At 40.8% G+C, this 11,725-nt stretch overlaps 1 non-coding gene across 1 annotated transcript; it reads right to left on the reverse strand.

Annotated features, from left to right (window-relative positions):
- Window positions 1-845: 845 nt before the first annotated feature.
- LOC147927393 (small nucleolar RNA R71) lies at window positions 846-952 on the reverse strand. The gene has a single exon (XR_015583198.1). It is a non-coding gene; the product is annotated as a small nucleolar RNA R71 (small nucleolar RNA).
- Window positions 953-11,725: the final 10,773 nt, after the last annotated feature.

The raw sequence follows: 11,725 nt of genomic DNA on the forward strand, positions 1-11,725 counted from the left end.
TTAGCTTAATTTGATCTATATAGTTTCATAGTGTATCGCTTGGTCTCTGTGGATTCGACCCTAAAGTGCAACAACGACACCACTTGATCGTGGTTGAGTGTGCTTTGGGTTTTAATTGAACTCTGATCAATTTGGCGCCGTTGCCGGGGACCAAATGTTGCCTTTGAAATTTTAGAGTTGAATTTAGTCTAAGGTTTATTTATTTTTTTATTTACTAATTAGTTCTTGTGTTCTTTCTCTTGTGTTTCAGGTGCATGCAAACAAGAAGCCACAAGCCTACAGATTTGCGTAATCTGTGAAACGAAGAGTTAGCCCTACTCGAACGAGAAAACAGGAAAGCGAAAGCTAAAGCTGACAAGATGGAGGATGGACAGAATCCAGATGGTCATCAGCCTAACCCTCAAGAGGTCATTATTCCGCCTCCTCCTCCTTCACCACAAGAGCATAATGCAGCTGAGCTGAATCCACCAGCAAGACGAACTACTTTGAGGGACGAAGATGCTCACAACAGGCTATTTGCGAATCAGTCTGCGATTCATCCTCTTGCTCCTGCGAGACAAGATTATGAGATTAAGCACAGTCTCATCAATTTGGTTCAGAATCGTGTGTTTAATGGATTAGCCTCAGAGAGCCCTCTGGACCATATTGAAGCTTTTGAGAGATTGGCTAGTACAACAAGGTCTAATGGAGTTCCATATGATTACCTCATGTTGACTTTGTTCCAATTCTCTTTAGGAGATAAGGCTTTGAGATGGCTAAATCTCTTGGACCGAGGATCACTTACCACTTGGGAGCAGTGTAGAGCACAGTTTCTGAACCACTTCTACACTAAGTCACGATCAGCTATGTTAAGGAGCAAGATCACTACCTTCTCACAAGGTGGTACAAAGTCTTTTTGTGAAGCGTGGGAGAGATTTAAGGAGTATATGAGGGATTGTCCTCATAATGGCTTTTCACAAGAGAATCTTATGAACATCTTCTATGGAGGAATTGACCAGAAGTACCAGATGGCACTTGATACTGCCAGCAGAGGAGATTTTTCTACTAATACTGCCGCTGAAGCAAACCTCTTGATCGAAAATCTTGCAGCGAGTAACAGCAATCATAGCCATGAGTATGATCGTTCAGTGCGTGTTGTTAGCTCCGTGAATACATATGTTATTAAGAGTCTCACTGCTAAGGTAGACCTTCTTTTGAAGAGAGATCATCAAACTGTCAATATGTGCGACGGGCAGACAGGTGCGTATCAGCAAGTTGGAGTAAATTCAGGTTTTGAGGGGACAAAGGAGCTGAACTATGTAGGAGGACAAGGGAACTATCAGAATCATGGGTTTAATCAGAATTATAAAAAATCATCCTCATCTCTCCTACAGAAGCGCTAACGTCGAGAATCCTCAAGATCAAGTGTTTCCTCCACATAATCAACAAGGTAACTTCTCGCAAGGATTTCAGAACAAAGGTGCTGGATTTAGTAGCTCAAACGTCCAAGGATACCACGCGCCATCTGCAGCTCCACAAGAGAACAAACTTGAATTGATGATGCAAGCACTGCTGGAGGGCCATAAGAAAAGTTCTGCTGAGATTAATATCAAGATTGATAGCATGTACAATGATTTAAATGGGAAATTTGAGAGGTTGAGTTCACGTGTTGATTCCATTGATAAGAGAGTCTCTGCTATTTCTTCTAGCTCTAAGAACAAAGAGTCATGCAATGCTATAACACTCCATGGTGGGATCGAAGATGGGCTGAGTTGTGCTGTGATCAACTCATGTTTGGCTTCCGTAGAAACGGGATCAATCAATCCTGAGACTGGACCAGCCGGTCCGATCCATTCTGCTAATTCGAGTTTGATCCCCAGAGAAGTTGGATCGACCGATCCCCCTTATAGATCGATTGATCCCGTCAATGATGCATAACCAGTTTCAAAAAGTCCCAGATCGACCGCTCCACGTCCAGACCAGTCGGTTCCTGTTGCAGGTATGGGAAAACCCAGCTCAGTTGTTCCCGATGCAGATACCAAGGAATCAATTCTTGTGGAACCAAAGCCCTATAGACCACAAATTCCTTTTCCAAGAAGACAAGAGAAGAAACCTCTGGATGAAAAGAAGTATGGTCGGTACAAAGAAGCTATAAGTGAGTTCATTGCTGACATTCCCTTTACAGAGGCAGTAAAGCATATCTCTTTGTTTAAGAAGGTTTACAATGATGTTGTGGTTGAAGAAAATGATTTGGTGGAGGTTAAGGCATCTTTGGCTCGAGAGAAGGGCATTCATGCTCCAGTTTTGAAAAGACTACCAAAGTTAGAGGATCGAGGAAAATTTGTTGTTCCATGCTCCATCCTAGGAGTGAACTTTGAGGACTCCCTTTGTGACACTGGATCCAGTGTGAATGTAATGCCTAAGGCTGTTGCAGAGATGTTGGGGATAGATGATATGAAGGCGTCTAAGGTCTCTCTAAAGTTTGCAAATGCTGTCACCACGACTCCACAAGGCTTCATTAGTAATTTAGATGTTCGAGTTGGGAGTTGCTTGGTTGCTACAGATTTTCATGTTGTGGATGAGCGAGGGTTCTGTTATGCCTTTGATTCTTGGGAGACCTTTCTTAGCAACAGTGGGAGCAGTTGTTGACTTGCCTAATAAGAGGATAACTTTCTCTAACATTGATGATAAGGTCTTCTACAATGCAATCAGTGCAAATGAAGCTATACGACATGGCTCTTGTCTAGTTGTAGAACATGAGAAGAAGGTGGATGTCGTGATAATGGGAGAGAGTGGTGATAAGAATGAGGTCAATGAAGTCCTGGATGGAGACACTCATTTTTCTGAGAAAAGGTCTAAGAGGGTTAACAAGAGAGACAAGCCGAAGTTAGAGAGAGTAATACCAAATCTTCACATAACCTTGGTACCCCAGATATATGTTAGAGATACCATTGAGTACAAGGTGAAGTGTAAAGGAATATCTCGGCCTTTCTCTAAAGTTAAAGCCATCCTTACTCCGGAGTTGAAAGAAAAAGGCCAAGAAGCAGTGGATGGTATGTTGAAAAAGGTTCTGGAGCTTAAGCTGACAAATTGGAGAGCTTGTTCTGATATGAGTTCTCATCCTCCCATCACTTGACACCTAAAACCACGGTCAAGCTATAGACCTTAAACTAGCGCTTATGGGAGGCAACCCATGGGGTTTGTGCTGGCTTACCCTTTTATTTTTATTTATCTTAGGATTTTGGTTTTGTTTTTAGGATTTATTACGGTGAAATCACGTCTGCTATTAAGTGTTTTCAGGAGCAAGTTCCAAACGCAGAAGATGCGAAATTTTTTGTTCCAGGAGCTTCGGATCGATCGATCCTCCTTACAGATCGGTCGATCCCGTTGGTTTACTGCGGGTATCTCCAAGTTCAATAATGTGACAGATCAGTCGACCCCATTCTGAGACTGATCGGTCCCCACCCTTGCCAACACCACTCCAACACCAGATGCGAGATCACCGGTTTTTCATTCTTTTCCTTTATTTTTCTTTTTCAATTTTCTTATTTTCCTGTCAGAGGTTCCTTTTTCTTGTCTTTGCTTTCACACCGGGACGGTGTGAAGTAAGTCCGGGGGAGGGATGTCTCCAAGTTACAAATATCGTTTTCTTTGGTTGTTTTCTTTTGATTTTTCGGATCTTTGAGTCATTTTCTTATTTTTTATATCGAGTCTAAAACAAAACAAAAAATAAATAAATAAATAAAAATTGGGAAACTATGATCATTTCTAGGAATCTTTTGCTTTGAGCTAACACTCTTATGATTACTTTTGTACCTCTGATTTGGAATGAAGCTTGGAATGAACATGAGCAGTATCAACACGCCCCAAAAGACACTCGCCAAGGAGAACACTAAGTTGAACAAGAAGTTGTCTCTAGCTTTGACAAGACTTAACCGGATTTAATTTCTTACCTTGGGGCTTGGTATACATCGGACAAGACTCCTCCCTTCAAGCCCCACAAGACATGCATCTCCTCAAAAGTATGCTTCCCCTCTCTCTTCCCTTCAGTACTCAGTAAAAAAAGAGAGAAGAAAAGAGAAAAAGTTAAAGAAGAAGAGGATATAGGTAATAAAAGAAGTGAACCGAGGGTTGTGCGTAAACCTGTGCATCTTTCGGAACTCACGGAAACCTGTCCACAAACAAGGAGCAAAGGATTGATAAAAAAAAAAATGATACCCTATAAAATTAGGAAGAAATCAATCCTTTGGAAGTGAGAAAAGAGAGAGAAAATGGAGCATAAGAGGAGGTCTTGGGCGATAAGAGGTTAAAGGAGTCAAAAGTTCAATGATCGATACCCCCTTGGTAAGACCGCACCTTTTTACTAATCTGATGTAGAGAGACAACGATGGGGAGACTGAAGGTTCTCTAAGGCTGTGGAGTTCAGAGTAGGGAGTGTTGATCCTAATCATGGGCAGAGTACAGAAAGTAGTTCTCGATTTGATGTGATGAAGAGTGCAAAGAAGAGGTTCCCAAGAATATGTGAGTTTCCACTTTCAAACATTTTCTCTGTTCTTGAGTTTTTGTCTGTTCTTGCTTGAGGACAAGCAAAGATTCAAGTCCGAGGAATTGATGTGTCTGCATTTTATAGGGTTTTAACTATAGTTTTTACACTTGCTTTGAGTCTTTTGTTAGGTCCAAGTGTGCTTTTAGAGTCTTTTTAGTCTTTAGTGAGTCTTTACAGGTCCTAGGTGACTTTGGAAGGAATCTGAGCGTTTTGGGGATGAAAATATGCATCTGGAGCTAAATTGGTTGAAGACTGATCGGGCTAGCAAGCAGATGGAGTGAGAGCAGAAAAACGTTCCGGATCGACTGATCCTCGCTCGAGATCGACCAATCCCGTCCCCGATGCAACTTTTCCTTTTTTGTTTTAAACCGACTTTTTAGGGTTTTATTTTATTATTTAAGCACGAGGCTCGACCTCTAGAAAAAGAACTTTTATTCTACGCAGCTTTTGAGCACTTGTAAGCTTGGGAGAAGATCTCTGATCCTTTCTAACCCTTTGGAGAAGAATTCTGAACCCTTTTATTTCTTTTTGCAATTTGATTATGATTTCTTCATCCTTGATTTGCTGTTCTTTGATTGCCATGTCTGAGTAGTTTAACTGTTGGGTTTCGGGTTTCAAAGGGGGTTTTATGATTCTCTAATTTAGGTTGTTAGATCTGGGATTGATCTGTTGAGTTCTTCATCTATTGTTGTTCTTATTGCTTAAACTAGATTAGCTACCTAGTTTATGTTCTTAGGTTAAATTCATCTAGGCATCAAAAGTGTTGTTGAATTGCTTGAACATAACATAGGTGAGCAAGGTGATCCTTAGCCAACGACAGTTGAAGTTGAGGCACCTTGTGAACATAATCAAACTAGAACTTATTGCTTGCTAAGATTGTTTAGATTCAAACGACGGTTTAGGGTTTATTCAATTGCTTGCATAGATAACTAATGCTGCGACAGTAGGTTAGTTTTATATTTGAGATTTGAGTTCAAGAACGGTTCCTAAAGCTATCCCAACCCATCACCTAATTTCGTGATCATATCCCCTAACTAATTCCCTGCGTCCAATTCTTTCTCTTGATTTTACAAACTCTTATTTATTTTCTGTTTTGTTCGGTTACTTGAATTACAATCTTCCTCATTGCCTTAGCCTAATTTGATCTATATAGTTTCATAGTGTATCGCTTGGTCTCTGTGGATTCGACCGTAAAGTGCTACGACGACACCACTTGATCGTGGTTGACTGTGCTTTGGGTTTTAATTGAACTCTGATCAAAAGCATAGCATCATTAAAGGTATCGAGCTCTCTAAACCCCAAAACTCCCTTATTTTCCCTTCACACAAGTTATCCTAAGCTACCCAATGTAAACCCCAAAACTCCCTTATTTTCCCTTCACACAACTTATCCTAAGCTCCACCAGAAATTTGAAATGGCACTTGTTAACTTAGTTGTTAAATCCTGAGGAAGTTTAAAACATGACATTACATGGGTTGGTGGAGCTCTACGAACATAACTGAAGACTTTAACATGACACCCAACCGATCACGAACATAACTGAAGACTTTATTACGAGAACCCTGAAGACTTTCAGGGATACCCAAATAGGAGCTCATACCTCCTTCTTTAGAAATACCAATCACGGATTTAAGCTGCTCCCTAACTTGTTCCGGTACTTTCTTCCCAAAAAATATAGATGATTTAGCAAGATTAACCTCCTGACCCGAGACTTTCTCGTAGAGACAAATGATATCCAAATTTCTTTTACACTCCTCCTCTTCTGCTTTACAGAAAAGAGACTGTCATATGCAAATAGCAAGGTGGACAATCACAGGCTAATTTGATACACGTGATTTTCTTCTCCCTCTCAACCTTTTTGATATTAGAAATCAAAACTTCCGTACAAAGAATAAACAAATATGAAGAAAGAGGGTCCCCTTGTCTTAAACCCCATTCTGGAAGAATATAACCTCGAGGCTGGCCATTTAAAATGTCTTGATACAAAACTGAACTTACACACCACATTATCCATGAAATCCATTTACCATCAAATCCCAACCGACACAGGACCGCTTCTAGGAACGACCATTTGACACGATCATAAGCTTTACTTATGTATGTATTAAACACCACAAAATCCGATATACACCGACGATTAGTATTTAAACCGTGAAACATCTCCTGAGCAATAAGAATATTATCCATAATCAAACATCCAGATACAAAAGCCGAGTGAGTTTCCAAAATTAGGGAAGGTAAAATTCTCTTCAGCCGAAAACATAAAATCTTAGAAATAATCTTATAACTTACATTATAAAGTCTAATCGGCCTAAATTCCGCCATTCTTTCAGGCTTATCTACTTTTTGGGATAAGACAAATATTTGTTTCATTCAATCTATTTTCGAACCTACCAGATCGGAAAAAATCTTTAACCAACTCTACGAGATCCCCTTTTAAGGAGGGCCAAAAACTCTGATAGAACAGAGCCATCATACCATCCGATCCTGGTGTTTCTTTCTGGATGCATAGCAAACAAAGCTTTACGCACTTCCGACTCAGAGATCTCCCTCGTAATCTGCCTATTCATACTCTCTGTAATTAGAGGACTTACTTCCTGGACCATTTCTGAGATGCCAATCACATTAGACTTATGGAAAAGATCCGTGAAGTAGGGGGAGGCAATCTGTTCCATACCAGAGTCCGATTCATTCCATGAATCATCAGATCCATACAAACCTACTATTCTATACCTTGCTTAGTTGAAGCATGGAAGAACTTAGTATCCTTATCCCCAACCATTAACCAGAATTTCCAACTTTCTGTTGCCAATAAATCTCCTCGTCTCGATAAGCCTCGTTCAAATTCTTCTCTATCAAATTAATTTTCGATTGTGAAATGGAATCATCCATCTTGGAATCATCCAAAGCCATCTTGAGAGAGGCAATAAGAGAGGGACCAGAATGGACATTAATTTCATCCACCATGAAATAAATTCCGATAATTCTTGACTTTGTCCACAAAACCCGAGATCCTAAAATTTTTTGTTCGGTTCCATCCAAACTCCACGGCCCCACTAAGCCCCTCCTTGCCATTCCACCTCTTGTTAAAGCGAATTTGTTCAGTATATCGCACAAAAGTTTTTGCACAAGTTGCTAATATAGGACGATCATCAGAACCAATCATATCTAGATAATCAACCCGAGAGTGAGGAAAAAGACATGTCAGTCTTCGTTCCCTGATGCATGGACTAACCGGCATCTAACAACTTGATTATTTCTCCTATTACCACGCCAGGATAACTGCTCATCATAACAAGGAAACTCTAGCATACAATAATAACGAATCATGGAAATAAAAAGGAAGAAAGGAAGAAGCCGGCCTTAATGCTCCGCCCAATTTTTCGTGATTACCTACTAGTTCATTTAAATCTCCAATCATAAACAAAGGATCCATACTCAAAGAACTAATGTCAATTAATTTATCCCAGACATTCTCCCGATGTTTAGGAACATGATCAACATATAGAAATGACAAAAACAAAACTTGTTGCCCCAAATAAACTTGAACATCAATTAAACGATCACAATCAAATAAAATATCAAGTTTTATTGAATCCCTGTAAAATAAAGCTAAACCTCCACGGGACCCACATGGTTCAATAGTGTACAACTTATTATAACCAAACTTATTTTGAAATTTCTTTAAATAGGAAAAACATTTTTTTTTTGTTTCTGATAAAAATAAAATGTTGGGCTTATTTATCCTCCACAAATCCGTGAGATACCCCTCTGTCAGATCCTGTGATACCCCAGTTTCAGAGACTTGAGGAGAGGTTTAAAAAAATTGATTTGACCACCTATGTCACCAAAGTGCATTTATCTTTTCAGTCAAGGGTCTTGAGAGAACTTCAAAGTTAAGCGTGATTGAGCTCGAGTAGTCTCAAGATGGATGACCTTCCGGGAAATGATTGTCGGAACTGTGCGAGTGAGGACAAAACATAGGGAAAGATCATGTAATGATTTGTAGGGACGGTAACAAGTCTTGAAAGCCTCCCGGACGTAGCAAACCGACCGTTGGATATGGATGGGCTCACGGGCTTAGTGAGAGGATGTGAGGCCCATTAAGGACGATAGGCCCATGGACTGGGATCGGACATGGGGCCCACTAAGATGTGGTGGTCCGGGTGCTACAGATCCATTCCTATGCCATGACAGTTCCAGCTTAAAATCTTTATGTTTGAGCCAGTGGTTTTGGGAGAGCCACCATCCCCTATTTACACTCCACTAGCAGAAATGCCATCTTTAGCCTTATAAGCTTGCTTACCCATTACCTTCTGATTAATACTTGCTCCTGCAGATTTAGGATAAAGCACTTTAGCCAACAAACGTTTCCCAGGAGAAGCCAAAAGTAATACATTTTTCTTAAAACCACCATATCCACGTTTAACATAAGAGCTACTAACAAAAGCTTTAGAACCAGACTGTTTATGCAAACGAATATCCTCCAAAGCCACACTCACCTCACTCAAAACCAAAGATAATGGATCAGAGACAGAGGATGTACCTTAAGCAACGCTAACATCCTCACCAGAGCCTTCCTCCGATCCCACTCCAACCGGAAGCTCAGACCCAGAACCCATAGTCTCAGATGGAACCTCATCATTATAGTCTCCTTCCTCTAACAGATCATCCACACTTTCATTGAAATCCAATCCTTTTATGAGTTATCCCAAACCCGCAGTAGTAGTATTCTCCATAGCTAAGTCCATTGGAATAACACCCAACTCTGAAGATGAAGCAACACCCAGAACAGCAAAGTGATAATTCTATCCACCAGAATCCTGTTTCACCTTTTTTGGCTTGGGCCAGACAGGCCTAGTAGCCTTCCTACTCAAATAAAATTCGGGAAGCTGGCCCAAAGTCTCACCCCCAACAGCCTGAGAACCAACCATATCGGAGCCTTCACCAGATGCAGCCTTGTAACTAGAAAAAATCTTATCATGTCCCCAAAAAGAACATTGCTTCCTCGCATGAAGAGGATAACCGGAATTACTAGAATCCCTTACATAATGCTGTTGATGACTCCAATCACTAAACTGCTCAGTTTAAACTTCCAATGCACGTTTAACATATTTTCTTGGCTTCTCCCACCCTCCATCATGATGATGAGGACCCTACTTACTCGTTTTATGTTGCTTCAAGACTCCCTTCTTATCAGACTGATCCTTAAAAGCACTTCCACCTACAACCACATTCACTTCTGGATAGACACTCATCTCATGGGTAAGACTAGTACATTGTATGCAATAACCACTCAATTTCTCATACTCGATATTGATCACTAGTGTAACTCCCCAAACCGTCGTATGGCTGGACAAGCCAACGTACAGCCATGGGACACTACGATGGGAACTGCGCCAAGGTGGTTCGGTCGAGGGACGAAAGCTGCAGCTTACCAACCGGTCCTCCCTACCACAATTCCACCCACGAAAGAGTGCTTATGCTTTGCAATCCTCGCGGTGTGGTGTGTTGTGTTGGCCCGGACAAGGCTAGTAACATTCGAAACCACACAAAACATAATGAAAACAACTTCATACTTTATAATTACTTCACAAAATAAGTTCAGAAAACATTCACAACGTTTATGGCGCCAAGCCTAAGGCCAAAACACAAGAACTTAATTTTTTAAAAGCATCTTACAAAGGCAATACAACACTACACCGTCTGACCTAATGTCCTGTGCACCCTCTAAGGCTTTCCCCACTAAGGTTACATGCAAAACAAATTATGGTGTCTTGAGTGCTAGTTACTCAATGAGTTCGAAAACCTAACTAGAAACCAAAACCCAACCCCAACCCAAACTAGCAACACACAACATGCAAGCAAAGCAAACAACATGCAACAATCAAATGCAACATGCAAGATAACACACAAGTTAGTCATGCAATAAAAGTATGATGTCACTAAGTATACTCTAGCGGAAGCTAATGACTCTTCTCTTCTTCATACTCCTAGGGCCCTTCACTCCATCACTTCCCCCACACCGTGAACATATATGCTCGCAATCACAAAGATTACACGAGCATAGAACATCACATGCGAGTCCTTCTCTACAGGCGCCCTCGGCTACACCGTCGTATAGTACTCAACCATAGGCTGAATCCTGTCTCTCCGAGTCTTTGTAATCCACACAAATTACGGCCTTGGGGAAGTCTTCACCTACACACACAAACAAAAAAAAACATGAAAGGCACACAAGCAACATAAAAACAACAATAACATGCAATGCACACAAGCAATCATGCAACAACAATAACATGCAACTTAAGTAACTAGAGTAAAATCTAGAGACTAAGATCTAGACACAAAATCACAAAAACATGCAAACAAGCAATAATCACAAACCTCACAAGCAACACAAATAACATGCAAATCAAGCAATAAACGAGACTTAACTACCTAGAACTCGATCTAGATGGATAATAACGAATCTACACGAATAACCAACAATAATGCCTAGATTTAACACAAAAATCCTAAGCAACTATCAAAAACCCACACTTATCTAAAATGCTTAAGTCTATCAAGCAAAACTTAAGGAAATAAAACCAACAACCCAACCTACCATGTACCATATCACATGCTTTGAAACTCACATGGGCATGACTGAAAAGAAACGAAAATATACTCAGACTTCTAGCGCTAAGTGGCGAGGACTTGACGCGAACATATCATACACCTGGTACACTGGCTATCAACGTGAAATGCAGCCTTTGCTAATGCTAAACAGACGCAAATAAAGACACACGAAAGAGAACACTCTAGTCGGACTCTCGCTCGCTCTCTCTCTCTATCTCTCTCTTTTCGACTAAGGAATGGAAAACTAACAAAAATGGGTCTAAGGATCTATTTCTAGGTGAGAGTGCGATTTTTGGCTCAAGACAAGTGGCACAAGCGGCTGGACACTTGGTGGAATTTTTGCATGAAATAAACAAGTGGCCGATAGAATCTTTTGCGTTCACACTCATCCCTTAACACTTGGCATCCTTGTCTCCTTATTTGCATGAAATTTCATTAAGCAACAAGACAGGACGAATCTCCTCTTCACGCGCCCCGTATGGATGGTTGAAAAATTCTGGGTCGCGGCTCTGGGTCCAGGTCAAGAGACGGCACATTGGCCTCTTGGTACCATCGATGTCCTCTCGGCCTTTGATGTTG

The sequence above is a fragment of the Camelina sativa genome, chromosome 15, assembly GCF_030686135.1.
Source record: "Camelina sativa cultivar CO46 ecotype springtype chromosome 15, ASM3068613v1".
NCBI classification, from domain to species: Eukaryota; Viridiplantae; Streptophyta; class Magnoliopsida; order Brassicales; family Brassicaceae; genus Camelina; species Camelina sativa.